At 42.8% G+C, this 20,097-nt stretch overlaps 1 protein-coding gene across 5 annotated transcripts in view; it reads left to right on the forward strand.

The window, feature by feature from the left end:
- The first annotated feature begins 8,985 nt into the window (after positions 1-8,985).
- The window catches only part of USP9X (ubiquitin specific peptidase 9, X-linked), a 117,456-nt gene continuing 106,344 nt past the window's right edge, over positions 8,986-20,097 (forward strand). For 4 of the 5 annotated variants that reach the window (XM_018044570.1, XM_013976575.2, XM_005700913.3 and 1 more), the window contains exon 1: positions 9,539-10,183. The gene's annotated coding sequence lies outside the window, so the exon portion shown is untranslated. Of the gene's footprint in view, positions 9,249-9,538; positions 10,184-20,097 lie in introns of those variants that run through there. The other variant, XM_018044571.1, reaches the window with a different exon arrangement.

The following is a 20,097-nucleotide window of genomic DNA, read 5'->3' on the forward strand; positions in this document are numbered from 1 at the left end:
CATCCCTCATCCTCCTCCCTCTTCCTTCCTTCAATCTTTCCCAGGGTCAGAGTCTTTTCCAATGAGTTCTTTGCATCAGGTGGCCATAGTATTGCAGTTTCAGCTTCAACATCAGTCCTTCCAATGAATATTCAGGACTGATTTCCTTTAGGATGGACTAGTCGGATCTCCTTGTAGTCCAAGGGACTCTCAAGAGTCTTCTCCAATGCCACAGTTCAAAAACATCAATTCTTCAGCGCTCAGCCTTCTTTATGGTCCAACTCTCACATCCATATATGACTACTGGAAAAAACCATAGCTTTGACTAGACGGACATTTGTTGGCAAAGTAATATCTCTGCTTTTCAATATGGTGTCTAGGTTGGTCATAGCTTTTCTTCCAAGGAGCAAGCGTCTTTTAATTTCATTGGTGCAATCATCATTTGTAGTGATTTTGGGGCCCAAATAAATAAAGTTTGTCACTGTTTCCATTGTTTCCCCATCTATTTGCCATGAAGTGATGGGACCAGATGCTATGATTTTAGTTTTCTGAATGCTGAGTTTGAAGCCAACTTTTACACTCTCCTCTTTCACTTTCATGAAGAGACTCTTTAGTTCTTCTTTGCTTTCTGCCATAACGGTGGTGTCATCTGCTTATCTAAGGTTATTGATATTTCTCCTGGCAATCTTGATTCCAGCTAGTGCTTCATCCAGCCCCACATTTCACATGATGTACTCTGCATATAAGTTAAATAAGCAGGGTGACAATATATAGCCTTGATGTACTCCTTTTCTTATTTGGAACCAGTCTGTTGTTCCATGTCCATTTCTAACTGTTGCTTCTTGACCTACGTACAGATTTCTCAGGAGGCAGGTCAGGTGGTCTGGAAGTCTCATTTCTTTAAGAATTTTCCACAGTTTGTTGTGATCCACACAGTGAAAGGCTTTGGCATAGTCAATAAAGCAGAAATAGATGTTTTTCTGGAACTCTCTTGCTTTTTCCATGATCCAACAGATGTTGGCAATTTAATCTCTGGTTCCTGTGCCTCTTCTAAATCCAGCTTGAACATCTGTAAGTTCATGGTTCATGTACTGTTGAAGCCTGGCTTGGAGAATTTTGAGCATTACGTTGGTAGCCTGTGAGATGAGTGCAATTGTGTGGTAGTTTGAGCATTCTTTGGCATTGCCTTTCTTTGGGATAGGAATGAAAACTGACCTTTTCCAGTCCTGTGCCCACTGCTGAGTTTTCCAAATTTGCTGGCATATTGAGTGCAGCACTTTCACAGCATCATCTTTTAGGATTTGAAATAGCTCAACTGGAATTCCATCACCTCCACTAGCTTTGTTCTTAGTGATGCTTCCTAAGTCCCACTTGACTTCGCATTCCAGGATGTCTGGCTCTAGGTCAGTGATCACACTATCGTGATTATCTGGGTTGTGAAGCTCTTTTTTGTACAATTCTTCTGTGTATTCTTGCTACTTCTTCTTAATATCTTCTGCTTCTGTTAGGTCCATACCATTTCTGTCCTTTATTGTGCCCATTATTGCATGTAAAGTTCCCTTGGTATCTCTAATTTTCTTGAAGAGATCTCTAATCTCTCCCATTCTATTGTTTTCCTCTATTTCTTTGCATTGATCACTGAGGAAGGTTTTCTTTTCTCTCCTTGCCGTTCTTTGAAACTCTGCATTCAAATGGGTATATCTTTCCTTTTCTCCTTTGCCTTTAGCTTCTCTTCTTTTCTCAGCTATTTGTAAGGCCTCCTCAGACAACTATTTTGCCTTTTTGCATTTCATTTTCTTGGGGATACTCTTGATCACTGCCTCCTGTACAATGTCACAAACCTCTGTCCATAGTTCTTCAGGCACTCTATCAGATCTAATCCCTTGAATTTACTTGTCACTTCCACTGCTAGTCACAAGGGATTTGATTTAGGTCATACCTGAATGGTCTAGTGGTTTTCCCCACTTTCTTCAACTTAAGTCTGAGTTTGGCAATAAGGAGTTCATGATCTGAGCCACAGTCAGCTCTCGGTCTAGTTTTTGCTGACTGTATAGAGCTTCTCCATCTTTGGCTGCAAAGAATATAATCAATCTAATTTCGGTATTGATGATCTGGTGATGTCCATGTGTAGTCTTCTCTTGTGTTGTTGGAAGAGGGTGTTTGCTATGACCAGTGCATTCTCTTGGCAAAACTCTATTAGCCTTTGCCCTGCTTCATTCTGTACTCCAAGGCCAAATTTGCCTGTTACTCAGGTATTTCTTGACTTCCTACTTGCACATTCTCGTCCCCTATAATGAGAAGGACATCTTTTTTGGGTGGTAATTCTAGAAGGTCTTGTAGGCCTTCATAGAACTCTTCAACTTCAGCTTCTTCAGCATTACTGGTCGGGGCATAGACTTGGATTACCTTGATATTGAATGATTTGCCTTGGAAATGAACAGAGATCGTTCTGTTGTTTTTGAGACTGCAGTAGTTGAGTCGCTAAGTGTGTCTGACTCTTGCCCCCATGGACTGTAGCATGCCAGGCTCCTCTGTCTGTGGGATTCTCCAGGCAAGAATACTGAAAGTGGGTCGCCATTTCCTTCTCCATGGCATCTTCCCGAACCAGGAATTGAACCCAGGTCTCCTGCATTGCAGGCAGATTCTTTATTAACTGAGCTACAATGGAAGCCATTCTTCAGGAGGTACTTGGCCTCAAATACTCCTGCAGGCCATAATACTCTGGGTACCTGGTTAACATTTGGGCATCTCAAAGGCTTAACGGATGACTGTGGATTGGCCTTTGGCTCTAATTAGAAAATCAATAACATTTATCCAGAAAAATGTGTTTTAAGGCCCAGACTTCCAATCTATAGCTTCTTGGTTTCAGCCTGACCCCTATGCAGATTGCAAATAGCTTCTCCTGCCTTGGAACTTTCCACTATGATTTGGCATCCTGTAGCAGTCCTTTTCACTTTTCACTTTCATGCATTGGAGAAGGAAATGGCAACCCACTCCAGTGTTCTTGCCTGGAGAATGCCAGGGACGGGGGAGCCTGGTGGGCTGCCGTCTATGGGGTCGCACAGAGTCAGACACGCTGAAGCGACTTAGCAGCAGCAGCAGCAGCTAAATGAGAGCTTCTCAGGGCCCTCAGAACCAGCCTGCCAATGTAGGTGACATAAGAGAAGTGAGTTCAATCCCTGGGTGGGGAAGATCCCCTGGAATAGGGCATGGCAACCTACTACAGTATTCTTGCCTAGAGAATCCCATGGACAGAGGAGCCTGGTGGGCTACAGTCTATAGGGTTGCAAAGAGTCAGACACGACTGAAGTGACTTAGCACCCACGCACGCATAGCCACTAAATGGTAGCATCTTGGGGGCAGGGTAACCGCAGTGCCATTCTGATTGTGAAAATGGTTGAGAAAATCAGGTCGACTTTGCAGTCCACATTTAAATCATGAGGCATATACTTTGGCTAAGTAAGACTTGGAAAATTTGGAATCTTCTGAACAGATATGTGGACAGAGCCTTGCTATACCACTGTTGGGGTGCTCTGAGTTTATTAGAGCTTAGCATAAGGGCAGGAGGGAGGCCTAATTAGCAGCCGCAAGTCATGCTCAAGCAGCTCACCCATGCCACAAACTGGTGAAAGGAAGATTCAGGCTTCTCTAGACGCGTAGTTGTTACTCTCCAAGTGGGAAAATATGTACTTTTCTTGCTTAGATGAAATAGCAAGACTGTGCTAGTAAAAACACATTTAAAGGATCAGATTATTTTGCACTGTGGTTTATGTGAAATATATGAAATAGAACCCTGCAAGACTTAAGTAAAACCCAAGAGAACCAAAAATTCTAGAGTAAAATGAGTCAAATAATAACCTGGACTGTAACCAAGTGCTTGACTGGGAATAAGTCCATTTCAGAGAGATCCTCTCAAAGCAGGATGGACGGACTATTTTTAAGCATGTCTGTTCTAGGCACGGTGTCTAAAATTCAACTGAATATCCTTGAGCACTAGCACATTATCGTCTGTGATCTTTTATGTTGTACCTTTTCTCCCTGGCTTCATTCTCTGCTTGATGTCATGAAGGAAGATGAAATGGGGCCATGTCCTCAGATTCTTAGTTCTCATATTTTTACGTTAAAATACTCAGTCACTGTGGACTTTCTTCATTCCATTTAAATCACAAAGCCTTCTCTAGGGGACATATTATCAAAGATCCCTCCCTTTTTATATTAGCTTGGCCATTAACCTAGAAGACACTTCTGTAGGAATGAAGCATTTAACACTTTGCCTAGAGAACTTTGAAATGTGTAGCTCTGAAAGTATTAAATAATAACAATTTGTTCAGGAAATTCTGTCTATTCTTTAAGTAAAGCATACTAGGAAGTAATGAGTAAACTTATCAAGCTTTTCTGGGGGATCATGGAAATAAGAGTATATTGGGAAATTTTATGAGGAAATGTGATATAATAAGGCTTTGCTCTACAAAGGCAGAACTAAGAAGTAAAAAATTAGTTTGAAACCTAAAGGACAGGTGTTAGAAAAGAGAAACCAAAATAAAAGACCTAAGAAGGAAGCCCTGGACTATGTGGACCTTAAGGAGCTGCACTGTGACATTAAACCTATTCTTTAAACTTGTGCGGTGCTGTGCTCAGTCATTCAGTCCTATCGGATTCTTTGTGACCCAGTGGACTGTAGCCTGCCAGGCTCTTCTGTCCATGGGATTCTCCAGGCACGAATACTGGAGTGGGTTGCCATTTCCCCCTCCAGGGGATCTTCCCGATCCAGGGATCGAACCTGGGTCTCCTGAATTGCAGGTAGATTCTTTACCAACTGAGCTTCGAGGGAAGCAAGTGGAAGGTGTCAAAAGGGGGCAGCCTTATAGGCCACACTCACCCTGGGAGCCATGGTGCACACTGGGTAGCTCCAAAGAGCAGAGAAAGGAATGAGTTGCTGCTGACTTGGTGGACTAAGTCCCCCTAGAACTACTGATGGGGATGTAGTTCAGGCTAAAGCATATGACATGGATTTTTTTCCTACTTGCACAACACTGCAAGTGGGAAAAAATTGGTAAAATGTACATAACATAAAATTTTAAAATGTGTACCATTCATTGGCTTAATGTGCATTCACAATGCTGTGCAACTTCCATCACTTTCCACTTCCAGAACTTTTTTTTATCACTGCAAACACACACTGTACCTGTTAAACAATGACTGTTCATTCTCTCCTTCCCCCAACCCAGGTAACCCCTATCCTACTTGTTGTCTCTATGTGTGTGCTTAGTTGCTCAGTTGTGTCCAACTTTTTGCCACCCCATGGACTGTAGCTTGCCAGGCTCCTCTGTTCACGAGAATTCTCCAGGCAAGAATACTGGAGTGGGTTGCCATTCTCTTCTCCAGGGGATCTTCCCAACCCAGGCAGCAAACCTGCATTGTAGATGGATTCTTTACCTTCTGAGCCACCAGGGAAGCCCTGTTGTCTCTATGAATTTATTATAGGTAACTCATTAAGTGGAATAATATGATATATGACCTTTTTATGTCTGACTTCTTTCACTGAGCACAATGTTTTCAAGGTCCATCCATTTGTAGCATGTATTGAAATGTCATTCCTTTTTAAGTCTGACTAATAGTCCATTGTATGTTTATACCACATTTTGTTTTTCCACTCATCTGTTGATGAACATCTGAATTGTGTCCACATTTTGGCTATTGTGAACAATACTGATGTGAATATGGGTGAACAGGTATTTGTTTGAGTCCCTGCTTTCAATTCTCGTGGGCATATACTTCAGAGTGGAATTGCCGGATCATATGATTTAAGTTTAGCTCTTTGAGGAACTGCCAAACTGTTTTTCCAAATTGCCAAATGTTGGCTGCATCATTTTACATTGTCCACCAACAGTGTGCAAGAGTTCCAAGTTCTCCACATCCTTGCCAACACTTGTTATTTTCCACTTTTTCATAACAGTCATCCTAATGGGTGTGAAGTGGCTTCTTCTCATGGTTTTGCATTTCCCTAATGTCTAGTGGGAGAAGGCAATGGCAACCCACTCCAGTATTCTTGCCTGGAAAATCCCATGGACGGAGGAGCCTGCTGGCTGCAGTCCATGGGGTCGCTAAGAGTCGGACACGACTGAGGGACTTCACTTTCACTTTTCACTTTCATGCATTGGGAAAGGAAATGGCAACCCACTCCAGTGTTCTTGCCTGGAGAATGCCAGGGACGGGGGAGCCTGGTGGGCTGCCGTCTATGGGGTCGCACAGAGTCGGACACGACTGAAGTGACTTAGCAGCAGCAACAGCAGCAACAGCAGCAACAGCAGCAACAGCAATGTCTAGTGATGTTAAGCATCTTTTCATTGTGCATATTGCAAAAAAGCCAGCTGGGACTTTGGTAAGGAGTGGGTTGACTCTAGATATATTTGGGGAGTACTCCTATCTTAACAATTAAATCTTCTAATTGTTGAACACTGGCTGTTTTTCCTTTTCTTTTGGTCTTTAATTTTTCAATGATGTTTTGTAGTTTTCAGTATACCAATCTTGTCCTTTAGTTAAATTCATTCATTAGTATTTTATTCTTTTTGATACTATTGGAAGTAGAATTTTCTTAATTTCATTTTCAGACTGTTGATTGCTGGCATATAAAAATATAATTGAGTTTTAAAATATTGACCTTATATACTGCAATCCTGCTAAACTCATTTATTAGCTCTGTGTTTGTTTGTTTGTTTGTTTGTTTTTTTGCCACACTGGGTCTTCGTTGCTGCACCCAAGCTCTCTCTGATTTTGGCAAATGGGGGCTACTCTAGTTGTGGTGCTTGGGTTTCTCATTGCAGTGACTTCGTTGTTGCAGCAGATGGGCTCTAGGATGCATGCGCTTCAGTTACAGCTCATAGGCACTAGAGTGTTTGCTCAGTAGCTATGGCGCATGGACTTAGTTGCTCTGTGGCATGTGAGATCTTCCCTGGACCAGGGATTGAACCCATGTCCCCTGCATTGGCAAGAGGATTCTTAACCTCTGGACCACCAGGGAAGTCCCTTTAATAATTTTTTATAGTGGACTCACCAGGATTTTCTACATACAAGATTATGTCATCTGCAAATAGTAGTTTAATTGTTCCTTTCTTACCTGAATGCCTTGTAGTTCTTTTTCTTTCCCTGGTTTGAGCCACATGTACAATGTTGAATAGAATCAGTGACATTGTTTTAAAGGTGCCTTTTAAAATTTTTTTAAGTAATTATTTAGTTGGCTTGCTGGGTCTTAGTTGTAACTTTTGAACTCTTAGTTGCAACATGTGGGATCTAGTTCCCTGAACAGGGATCAAACTCAGACCCCGTGCATTGTGAACTCGGAGTCTTAGTCATCAGGCAAGTCCCTAAAGGTGCAGTTTTGATAGGGGTAAAAGATCTATGTTCAACATTTACCAATCCTGTCTGGTGACCTTATGAAAATCACTTATCCTTTCTGTTATCTAACATCAATAGTAATAAATTTTCTGGCTACCTCATGGGGTTCGAGGATTAAATTAAAAAAACCATTCACTTCGGAGTCTATGTGGATGGTAGTCTACTCTTTAGGAGCTCATACACTAGTGGAAGACAATCCATTCATGGAAATAATTATAAAAATAAGATTAACTGTGGTGTCAATTATTAGGCCTATGAATTTTGTCTTGGACACCTTATTGGATGATTTTTATAGTGAAAACTTAGTGTAGTTTACTACTGTATATGGAAATGGTTAAAAATTATTTTTAATATTTATTTTTCTCTGCACTAGGTCTTCATTGCTGGTCATGGGTTTTCTCTACTAGCAGAAAACAGGGGCTACTCTCTAGTTGCCCTGCCTGGGCTTCTCACTGGGGTGACTTCTCTTGCTGCAGAGCACAGGCTCTAGGGCACTCAGGCTCAGTAGCTGTGGCTACGGCTTAGTTGCCTCCTAGCATGTGGCATCTTGGATCAGGGCTTGGACCCGTGTCCACTGCATTGGGAGACGGATTCTCAACCACCAGACCACCAGGGAAACCCTCAAAATTTAACGTACTAATAACATTATGCTCTCCTGATGTCATCCTAGTTTGGACTCCATTTTAACAACGGTTTATTAAAAAGCAACTTAATTGTAGCCACTAAATCCAACCCTGTTCTACACAAAATATAATTTTATTTTTTAGAGTTTTGCTATAATTTCGCGTACAATTTGGTGTCCACAGCATTTTTTGCGTCCAGAGTATCAGTGCTTAAATTAGGAACTGCATTTCTTTTCTCTTCATCTGGGCATTCAAGACAGGCTGTATTTTCCTTGCACTCCATTTATTTGAGATTAGCCTGATAGGCTTCATGTTGGAATATAAACACGTAGAAAATAACCCATGACATGGATGTCATAGGTTCGTAAGGCCCTTCCGGGTTCTAACACTGAATTGTGCTGATGATTTGGTATGAGGCTAATCTTGGTACATTCGCTATGCCACCAGTAGCACCTAACAGTGTTCTCTTTGATGTTTCAAGGCTCCAAAGGGTGGCAGGTCATGGTCAGGCTGTGAAGGAGCTCAAATACTTTCTGGCACAGGTGCTGCAGGATCACCTGAATGAACTTCTCCGAGCACCTGCTTCCAAGATTGGGGAAAGGGCCCCCACTCCCAACTCCCCCCTGCCGCCGCAGGAGATAGCCACACCTTCTCCCTATCGGCAAGGAGCAGGTGGCTGGCCCTTGGCACCTCGCGCCACGGCCCCCGCAAGGTACCCGCCCCGTGGGCTTGGCCGGCTCACGAAACACGTGACGAGGGTCAGCTGTGCCACTGGGATCCACCCCCGCCAACCACTGCGAGCACGACCGCCCAGCGCGCGGTCTCTGGGTTCGCTGCCCCTCCCCCCACAATCCCGGAAAAGGGGTGGTGACGTCATCATCCGGGCACTTGGCGGCGGGGCTTCTGTTCACAATGGAACAAAAACAAGCGGCCCAAGTCAAACTCTGAGCGACGCGTCTGTGGCTTGTACGGTTAACTCTGTCCTGACCACGCACCCTGCCAATCCCGACATCCCAGTTCCTTCTCCAGGAAGGAGATCAGGCGTGCCAGATCCTTTTGGGCCGCCCCGCCCCCGCCCCCGCTTCTGCCCTCACACCGCCCCGGAGGCGAGGGGCATGGAACAGTTCCTGGCCGTAATGCAACCCTGGAGGAACAGTACTGTTTGAAAAATCTTGACCTCATTTTCCTCCCTTCCCCCACCCCGGCTCCTCGAATTCCAAGCGTCTCTCGCCTGGCCCGGCTTTCCCAGAGGTAGGAGCCATTCTTCCCCGGCGAAAGACCGCCCCGGCTGGACGGGGGAGAAAAGGGAGAGCAGAAGGAGCAGCTGAGCGAGAAGGGGGGTGGGGTGAAGGAGGAGGAGGGCTCAGGGGCTGGCCCCGTGAGGGGCGGGGCTTGGCGGGGGCGGGGAACCTCGGGTCTGGGCGGTGCTGGGGTTTGTAGGAGTCTGCGCCGTCGCGCTGCTGCCTCCACCGCCGCCACTGCTGCTGCCACCGCTACCGCCGCCGCCACTGGCCGAGCGGTTTTTTTTTTTTTTTTTTTTTTTTTTTTTGGTTTGCCGGATCCGCCATATTGAAGAGGACGGGCATCCGCGGCTGCGGAAGCTAGTCTCCGCCGCCGCCGGAGCCGCAACCTCCCCTGCACCCGGCCCGTTTGGGCCTCTGCCGCGCGGAGCCCCTCCCCGTATCGCTCAGCTCACAGGCCGCGCGGGAGGCGGCTGCTTCTGCGCCCGGCGCTTCGCTGGGCGCCGGGTGCTAGGGGCAAGCCGCAGCAGAGCGAGCAGGCCCGGAGCGGGGACAGAGGCGGCGACCAGTGGAAGGTGAAGCCGCCACTGCGGGAGGAGGAGCAGGAGGAGGTGACGCAGGAGAAACGCACCGCCCGGAGCCCGTCTGCGCTCAGAAAGAGCCTCAGCCCGAGGCGAGAAGTGGGAAGAGGGCCGCCGCCGGCTGAGGAGGAGGGGGGGAGGAGGCGGCCGCGGCCACCTCTGCTGCAAGGCGGGCGCGGCGAGCAGCGAATTCCGGAGCCCCTGTGCAGCTCCCCGGTCCCTACGCCTACGGTCTCTCGACACACTTTGTCGCCCGTCACCCTTGGGCCTGGGATGCACCCAGGGTCGGCCTTATCCCGGGACTGAGCCTTGGTTGTCGCCTCCGCGTGTCTTGCTTCTTAAGAGAAGACGCCTGTGTTGTGCGGTGAGTAGCCAGCAGCGCCGGGACAACGCGCTTTTCCGGGGCCAACAGCTGGATCGAGGGAAGGGGAGGGGAGGAGGTTGAGGGGGTGTGCGTGTGCGCGGTTTCTCTCGGCGCTGCCGGAGGCCGGGCCAGGGGCTTCTCGGCTCTCGGTCCTGGCCCTCGGGCGGGGCGGGCGCGCGCGGCGCGGGTGGGGGCGCGGGGCTCCGTTCCACGCCGAGCCGGCGTCCCGGGAGCGTGTCTGTGTGTTTTGGACTGTAAGGGAAAATGGCTGACGGCTCCGTCCCTCCCCCCTCCTCCCCTTCCCGTCCTGTCTGGGGCCGAGTCGGAGGATGGAGTCTCCGGGCGCGGCGTGCAACCCCCGCATCCGCAGCCCACGGCCGGGTCGGCGCCGGGGGCTCATCGCCCCCTGACCTTGGGGCTTGCAGCCCGGCGCTCGGCGGGCTCGCAATCGCTCTCCTTCCCAGTCTCGTTCCACTTGACACCAAACGCCATTACTGAGGTGGAGTGATTTGGAGCCGTAGAGCTAGGCCTCGGCTACGCCTGGCTATCGAGCCCGCCGACTTGTCCACCTCCCCCCCACCCTCCCGCGATAACCCGCAGCTTCTCCTGGGCCCTGGGGTCTGGGAGCAGGAGCCGGGTTATCGGCCTCCTCCATCTCCCTCGCCTCCCTTCATTTACGGAGGGCCAAAGCTGCGGAAGATATTTTGATGCAGAAGTCGCTTCCCAGCGAGCTTGGACCCACCACCTTTATATTTTTAACCGTTTGTGGAAAACAAAAAAAGTATTACCATGTGTGAGTTGGATAATGATAAAACCTTCGGATTCTTGTGACGTGAGGCTTCGGATTTGAGAAATGGTATATTTTTCATTCATCGTGAAATATTCAAGAGTTATGGAACAGGTGTATATGTGTTTTGCAGTATTTATATGGATTTCTGGGGCGACTGGAACTTACCCGGGGATTTTTAAACTCTTCAACAGAATCTGCTTAAATTAAACTTGTTATTATTTGGAAGTTCCATACTTAAAATGTTAATTGGGTTTTCCGTCGTGCAGTTTACAGGTGTGTGTAATTTCTTCAGATTGTCTTTGAATGTAACTGAGCGGGTTCTTGGTTAAATAGTCACACTTCATTTCGAGGAGAGGGAAAGACTTTTGCAGCGTTCTCTGACCTGGAAACCCTCGAGTCCCTCTGAATCTGCATAACATTGGTAAACCGTAACTTTTGAGGAAGAATTCGGGAGTCTGATTAAAGAAACTTTTCAGCAGGTACTTAACCTCTTTTGGAGCGCATTATCCATTCTTAGTGGTTATATGGTAAGGACTCCTTAACCGTGACTCGCTTGGCTTTGTTAATCCGTACACTTGAACTTAAAAATAGAGACTACAAACTCTTTAGATCTTACTGGTGTACTGATTCGGTGGGCTGCCATTTTGGTTTTAGCAAATGCCTTCATAGTTCTGAAAGATTTATGCATTAAATGTACAAAGGGGTCAACATTCTCGATTTTGATAACCCATGTGCTTTGTCATACTTGTAACAGCGCTTGCATTAGAGTGAGAAAGAAACATTTGGAATTAATACACCAAGGGCGAACTCAAAATGTTTCTGATAGCTTGTTACGTCTTGTTTTCTCTCTTTTAAAAATGATCCTTTTGAACTATACGTGTTTTTTTCCTCTACCCTGTTCCCTGTATTTTTTGCAAGAACACAATTTGTAACTCTTAACCTGTTATCTAATGTTCTCTTTCCGTTTCTTTTGTTTGCTGACCTTGGTAGTTTCTGAGAGAGAAAATTTTTGGAGGGATTAAATAACAGCAAAAACCGTACAAGAATCTATGAATCTAGAATCTGAGAATCTAAATTCTTCAGAAAGTAGCTTTGGAGGGCAGATGTTACCTTTCATCAAATTACTGGAATTCCTTGGTGTTATAGTTTTCTTGTTTTATGGATGAAAATGCTTCAGGAGGATTTACTTTGGATCTTTTTTTTTTAAAATAAATTTTCTGACATTTCAAGAAGACGAGATATTTTATATCTCGAGTACCTTCTTATAGACGTATTATATATCGAGTATCTCCTTAAAGATAATTCTTCTGATATATTAATAATGCTGCTTCATTTTTGAAAACGTATTTTTCTTATGAATTTCCTAGTCCTCAAGTTCTTGATTAGTTGGGCACAGCAAGCATTCTTTCTTTTAGCTCATTGTTTGTTTCGTAAGCTTATTGTTTCCTAAGAATTTTTAAAGTAACAATTTTTGTACTTTCAGAATTTTTATATCAGGTTAAAGAAAATTGTTTTAAAGGATTAGTTCTCTTATAAATGTTTTGGACCATTACAGAGGGGTAGGGGAATTTTATTCTGTGGTTGTGGAGCTAGTTGGTGGTGTTTTTTTTTTTTTTTTTTTTTTTAATTTTAAACAGTGTAATGCTTTTATTATAGCCTGCATTATGTTTTTCTTAGTGGTGGTATGTTTTCTGAATCTTGAAATATTCTCCCCCAAAATTTGGAAAATGGGGTTTTAGTTTCTATGTAGTTCTTTGAGGAGCTGTATCTTTGAAAGGTATTCTATTTATTGCTAAATTCTCTTCTAATTTTAACATGGAGTCTAACAATGTTTAGAAAAGGTTTAATGTGTTGGACCTCAACCCTGACTGTACATTAGAATCACTTAGGGAAGTTTTTTGTTTTTAAAAACAAAGCAAAAACTAATGCTTGGGTCCTGCTCCCAAAGACTTATTAATTGGTCTGATATGGGTCCTGGGCAGAGGTGTCTTTTGAAAGGATTGTGGGTGATTGTCACGCTGTCAGGGTTGAAAAACCACTGTCATTGCTGGTAGCACGTTCTTACTGAACTTTCTAGTGGATAAATAAGATAGTTTTTTCTTCCTTAACTGTTTCCCATTATGAGAACAATTGTCATTTGTTGAATTATGTGCCAGCGCTATGTTAAACACTCCATTTGACACCATATGTGGATCTTAAATATTATTTCCATAAGACAAAAGGACTAAGGTCTGTCAGGTTCAAGTAGTGGTGCTTCGACTACTCTGCCTTGTTAGTAAAATGACACCAATTATTATTTTTTTTTAATGGGACTTTTGTTTCCTGTACCAGAGAGGCTTTAGACTAAAATTTTAATAAAAATATAATAGTCTGCAATTTTGGAAATATCTTGATTGACTAAGGGAAATGTTAAAACTCTGCTGCAAATAGGTTCTTCTTCCCCTTCCATATGTTTCCCAACACGTTCAGGTTGATAGTTTAGTTGGTGGATCTGTTTATGACTAAAATAACGTAAGGCAACTTAAGATTCCTAAAAGATGCAACATTAATTTCTCTCCCAGCAATTTATTTAAATCATCCCATAAGTGAACATTTAGTATCATGTGAATTTGTTATCTCAATTTGAGAACTCTTGAGTTTTATTTAGCTTAGTTTAAAATCAGTGTAATTTTCACAAAAAATTTTCAAAATGAAGGGTTTTATTTTGCTTTTTTTTTTGCAGTATTGGCTGATGATTTTATGGGATGAATGAAATAGCAATAACACCTTTATTTGGTGTTTCTCTTAATTCCCTTGGTCCATTGTGCTAAATTCTATATGAAAAGGCTGCTGATGCAGAGTCTGTGAGCATTCTTAAGGTGTCACATGATTTGTCACAGATCTGTTACATTAATGATCACTGTCTTCTATTTTCTATGCTGTAGGGTCCATCATAAGGAAAAAAGATACCATGAAAGCTCTGATATTGGAGTTTGAATTTATTGTTCAGTTATTACTATTGCATATAAAGTAATGATCAATGTAATATGCTTTTAAGGAGTATGGTGTGAAAAGGCATATTGTTAAGATGAGATATGTTACATAAATTTTTTTCTGTGCCTATGCTAGTCTTCTGGGCCTCAGCACACGCATACTCTCTACAGGCATTTCATAGCTAGTGGGTTTCCAGTTCTACAGTCACTGTCTTAACAATTTTCTAGTTGAGCTGTGTATCAGAATCACCTGTGCAGCTTTTTCAAAATGTATTTACTTGGGTCTTACTCTCTAGAGATTATAATTGAGTAGATTTGAGGTAGCAACTGGCATTTAAAAACTAAGAATATGATTCTGATGAGCAGCTAGGTTATTTTTTTGGCAATGTATTTTAGAAAAAGGGAAGAGATTCTGAGTTAACACACATATTTACTCATTATCTCTTACTGAGCATCTTAGAGTTTCAGCTTTAATACTAACATTATTAATACCTGTTAAGGCATTAGTTTTCTTTTCATCAAATATTTATTTGGCATCTACCATGTGCCAGGCACTGTTCTAGAGATTACTGTTGTCTGGAAGCTTTTGTTATATGAAGTGAGGGCCATTGGACTAGCTGGTCTCTAAAGTCCTTCCTAGCTCTAATTTTGTTATCCTTTATTGTGCTTCATAGAAGGGGCCTTAATTAAGTTGTTATAAGAAATATGCTGGGGCTTCTCTGGTGGCTCAGTGGTAAAGAATTCGCCTGCAGTGCAGGAGACATGAGTTCGATCCCTGGGTCAGGAAGATCCCCTGGAGGAGAGCATGGTAAGCCATTGCATATTCTTGCATGGAAAATCCCGTGAACAGAGGAGCCTGGCGGGCTACAGTCCATGGGGTCGCATAGAGTCAGACACGACTGAAGCCATTGAGCATGCACGCGTGCAAGAAATATGCTTAGTTATGGTTTAAGCCAGTGGAACTTGCCTTTTACCTTTTATCCTCCTTAAGTAAATTAAATACAATTTCCCTATGAATGCCAGCCTTCTCCAGTGAGCCCAGATGTCAAGTACAGCAGACATGTATTCTTTTAGTATTGGTTTTAGAAATAGCTGTACTTAGGAGGCTTTTAATTTTGGGCCTCTACGTAACTGGTGTCAACCATTATTTTACCATTCCTTTCCTGTATTGATATTCTGTCAGTTATCTCTGCACTGCTTGTGTGTGTTTTGTTTATCTTATTTTGTTCAGATGCTTTGATTAATTTTATTAGTTCAAATTCTTTTTAGGTTGGTGACATCTATCTGATCAGATTCAAGATCCTAAGTCATTGACATATGCCTGGCACGTAGACTTTGAATAATTATTTGTTGGACGTTTAGTTCATTTTCTTAATATGATTCCTCTATTTCTTTGCCCCCCCCCCTTCTCTTTATTACTTGGAGTCACTTAACTTGACCAGATAATCCTTTTATGATGAGCAGTCCTGGAAGTCCTGGAACGATCTAGTCAAACTCCTTGTTTTTCAGGTATGAAACATGGCTCAACAAACTAAGTAACTTCACTAAGATAGTGTGCATAGACTAGCTTCTATGTGAAGCTATTTCCGTATCTAACAAGACACGTTAATTACTGAATTCTTTGGATTCCATAAGCTTAGTAGTGATTCAAAATTCACACTTAAAATCTCTTCTTAATAATGGATAAATAGGTCCGAGATTCTGTCCTTTACCTTTGTGTATTACAGAACACATAGAATAACATTATTTACCGGGGCTTCCCAGGTGGCCCTGTGGTTAAAACTCTGTGCTCCCACTGCAGGCGGCACGGGTTCCATCCCGGTTGGGGAACTGTAAGATCCCACATGGCTCACCTTGTGGCCAAGAACAAACAAACCCCCCAAAACAAAAAGAAACCTCCCCCCAACAGTAAACAATAACTTTGACTGCCTGAATGGCGGCATTTGGAGGAATGTTTGACTCCTATTGTCTAGAATGGCCTGTACAAAATTGATGTATCATCATATTATGGCCCCTTTCTGTTTATCTTTTCTGTAGCTGATCAATCATGTACGCTTTGAACACTTTAGACTAATTGGCCGTTACCGAAGAATTGTTTTCCTTGGGACAGTTTTGAGCTGGTTGTCTTGGATCCGATCCTCTGCTACAGAGCCTATGAAGTGGGAAGAGAAGAAAATTTAGAAAGAAAAGGAGCAGGGGAAACCTCTTTTTCCTGTCAATTTATGAATGTCCATTTCCTTCCTACTGACTTTGGTGATTATGAAGAGTTGTAAGTTTAGGTCGTTGGTTTCCTCTCTGTGTTCTCGTCTTTTCTTTCAGCTGGCTACTTAGAACTTCTAGGTAACGCTACCGTGTTTAACTTGGATAAGGAAATTATATGGTATTAGACCCATGTTCTGCCTAGGTAGTGTAGAAAGATTTGGCCTCTCCTTGATAACACTGCCTGAGTTCAGAGCAGGGATCAGCAAGCTGTTTCTTGTAAAGGGCCAGATTGTAAATATTATAGACTGCAGTCTTTGCATTCTAAGAGGCAAAATCAAAGCTATTACGTAAATTTTTTGTTGATAAAATTTAAACTATAATGATAATTGAGTACAATTAATTGTAATTCTGGTCTAATGAGAGGCATAGAATGAGGGGAAGACTAACAATACGGTATTTTGCCTATTGGGAGTTTAAAGTTCGAATGCTCTGCCATCAAGTTGATTGTAATTACAATGACCCTGTGTGAAATCCATTCTCAAGTTTGTAGGCTGTACAAAAACTGGAGGCTAGATTTGATCTGTGATTGTAGTTTGGCATCCCTGGTATGGAGCATTGGTTCTCAAACCTGGAGGGCTTGTTAAAACAGAATGCTGGGTCCTGCCTCCAGAGTTTAATTTAGTAAGTATGGAATGGGGCCCCGAGAACATGCATTTCTAACAACTCCCAATTACTGGTTTAGAGGTGGAATCGAGCATATCCTACTTTTCTTCATGTTAATCGCTTTGTCTTAGTTTTTTGAATATTTTTTATTTAGTTTTACTTTGTACTTTAAATTCAATGATTACACGTTAAATGCCTGTTGTGTAATATTATACCAGGTAATGGATACACAAGGTGAACGAAACAGAGTTGTTTTCCCCATTATACATACTGGTTGGAGGGAGTTTAAAAATTAATTTCCACAAACCCTTTAGAACTGGAGTCTGGGGACAAAGAGCACCATTTTAAAAGCAGTGCAGTGGTGTTTGATACTCATGGTAAAGGAAAACTAAATTGGAAAGGTTCGTTATCAAAATATTCATTAATTTGATTTCTTAGGGGATAATATTCTGTTTAAATGAATTTTTCAGAACTCCAAAACTTGCTTTTAAATGCTTAAAACCAATATATTATTTGATGGAAAGCTTTCTAAAGATGTTATATGCTTTTTAAAAATTTTCTGATTATGAAATTACTGTTATCTGTTCTGTTAAAAAATTTGGGTGGCATAAGAGAATGAAAGCAAGGAGCAAAACACACAGACTCCACCCCCTGATAATTTCGTCATGTAGAAGCAACCTTATTATTAGCTGTGTGTTTAAAGGTTCTCATCAGATGATCAGTTTACTAAGTCGTGTTTCTCCTGTCCTCTGCCTCCACTTCTGCCTCGGACTTCAGAGTGTGCTGATCGCTCATCCTAGAAGACGCTGTTTTGGGTCCCTCCTCACTCATGCTGCTCCTTTTTTAGATACTGCTTTGGTAAATATTGCTCAAAAATCATGAAATTGATTTTAATATGATTTTCCAACTTTCCTGCCGTTTAAAACTCTTTTTTTCCCTGTCCTGTTTTTGTCTGACTCAGGATTCTTGGTACACTTTGTGTGCGTCCCCACTTCTCTTGCCTTTTCTTCAATCCCCCTTTTAGGGGCTTTCTGTTCTTTGCTAGTGGGAGTAACATCAGGAGTACAATTTAACTATTTTTGGCCTGTTTCATTTTATGTATTTCTTGCTTTTCTTCTTTGGTGGCTATTGAAGTTTAAGGATGGTTCGCATATACACTAAAAAGGTGCCAGACTGTTTTGAATTAAGTTTTTTTTTTTTTCCCCCCCTTAAGCTATCTCACTTTCTAAATGTTTATTTTCACTGTTGTCAGTCCTGGTTCCAGTCTTATCCCCCTCCCCCCCCCCTTTAAACTGCTGTAGAGTGGGAAAGGAGGTAAGAGTTAATAGTCTAATTGTGTATATATGTATATGTGGATTTCTTATAAGAACTTTGAGCTCTGCTTCCTGTTTCTGTATTTTTTTCCCATTGGAACATGTTAGTCCTCAACTGTGATAACATAAGATTTTTGTATACTCAGTACTTTAATACCCTATGTATTAACCTCCCTTCTTTTTTTTCTCTTTTGGTGGGGGGAGCTGCGCTGGATCTTCGTTGTGGTACATGGACTCTTCCTTAGTGGTACAAGGGCGTCTCTGGTTGTGGTGCGTGGGCTTAGTTGCCCTGAGTTATGTGAAATCTTAATTACCTGATCGGGGATTGAACCCGCATCCCCTGCATTGGAAGATAGATTCTTAACCACTGGACCGCCGGGGAAGTAACCTCCCTTCTTTAAGTCAGACTTCTGTCCATTAGCCGAAATGAAGCAAATGTCTTTTTGTTGCATGGTGGTATTGCCTGTCTGAGAACAGTTCTGTTTCGGCAGTTATGCTGTATTTGTACAGCACTGTCTTGTGTGTTAATTTGCAAGTTCAACTGTATTTTGTCCTTTTATAAAATGAGTAGGAAAACAAAAGTGCATCAGCTTGAGGGCTCAAACCTAATGTCTTTGGGGCAAGAAACTGATTGGGGATATGAATCTTTAACCTTCTGGATTAGGTTCTGCTCATTGGTTCTGCTGGTTGACTTTGTTCAGTGGTGAATGAAATAATTAGAACAAAATAGGAATATTAAGTATGGCAAGTATGTAATAAAGCTTATATGTGAAAGGTGAAGTGTAATTAGGGATTTTATAATACTTTCCTTTACTCTGACTGAGAGTTGGAGAAACCCCTATAAATATGTGAATCTGTTGTTTGGCTTTGAAATATTTGACTTCTGTCACATTTTCAGGAATGCATTATGTATGAAAGGAGGGTACTGACTATATACAGCGTTTGCCCAGACTCTTATGGAAATGACTACAGAATGTCTCATTTTCTTATATTTAACCTGTTTATGTATATAGGTTTACTGTGTTTTCTGTACGTAGATATCAATCAGTTACCAAAATTCTTTTTTTTGTTGTTGAATATAATTGACATAAAGTATTAGTATCAAGTGTACAATATAGTTATCCAAAATTCTTGAGAGGAGTTAACTTGAAGCATGCTGAACTGGGGTGAGAGAGACTGTGAGTCTGGGTGGAGGTTTGGAGAAGTCCGATGGAGTCTCTGTCTCATAATGAATGTCATTATCAGAGCTCCCTGTCAGCTATCTTGAATTGCTTCTACTGGAAAATCCCATGGACAGGGGAGCTTGGCAGGATCACACAGAGTCAGACACAAGTGAACACACACGCACATCACATGAGGATTACCTTTGTGCATCGTGGGCAGAAGAATCATGTCAGTGAAAGGAGACTAATGGACAGATTCTTTGGCTTCTGGTCATCTGTCGTTGCTGTTTAGTTGCTCAGTCATGACCGACTCTTTTGCAACCCTAGGGACTGTAGCCCACCAGGCTCCCCTGTCCATGGGGATTCTCCAGGCAAGAATACTGGAGTGGGTTACCATTTCCTCCTCCAGGGGAGCTTCCCAATCTAGAGATCGTCTCTTGTGTCATTGGCAGGCAGATTCTTTACCACTGCGCCACCTGGGGAGCCCTCTGTTCATCTACACAGCCACAAAAATCAGGTTCTTCAAGTACCTCCATTTCTCTCCCTTCTCTCTTCCCAAATACAGCTCAAAACTCTTACCATGTCAGCTTTACCCAAATAGGTCATTTGGATGTAATTGCCATCTACTTTTCAGAGGTTGCTTCTTGTTCTCCCACCTAATCAAACTATCCATAGTTGATGTGGGTGCTCTGGTCTTTGCAGTTCCCGTGACTTTACTTTTGGAACTCTATCTCCCCTTTGTGGCTAGCCTGCCACCTAGCTCACAAGCCGTCTTCATGAACTATTTTCTGATTCTCTGTAGTAGGAAGTG

Source organism: Capra hircus, unplaced genomic scaffold, assembly GCF_001704415.2.
Source record: "Capra hircus breed San Clemente unplaced genomic scaffold, ASM170441v1, whole genome shotgun sequence".
In the NCBI taxonomy this organism is placed as follows: Eukaryota; Metazoa; Chordata; class Mammalia; order Artiodactyla; family Bovidae; genus Capra; species Capra hircus.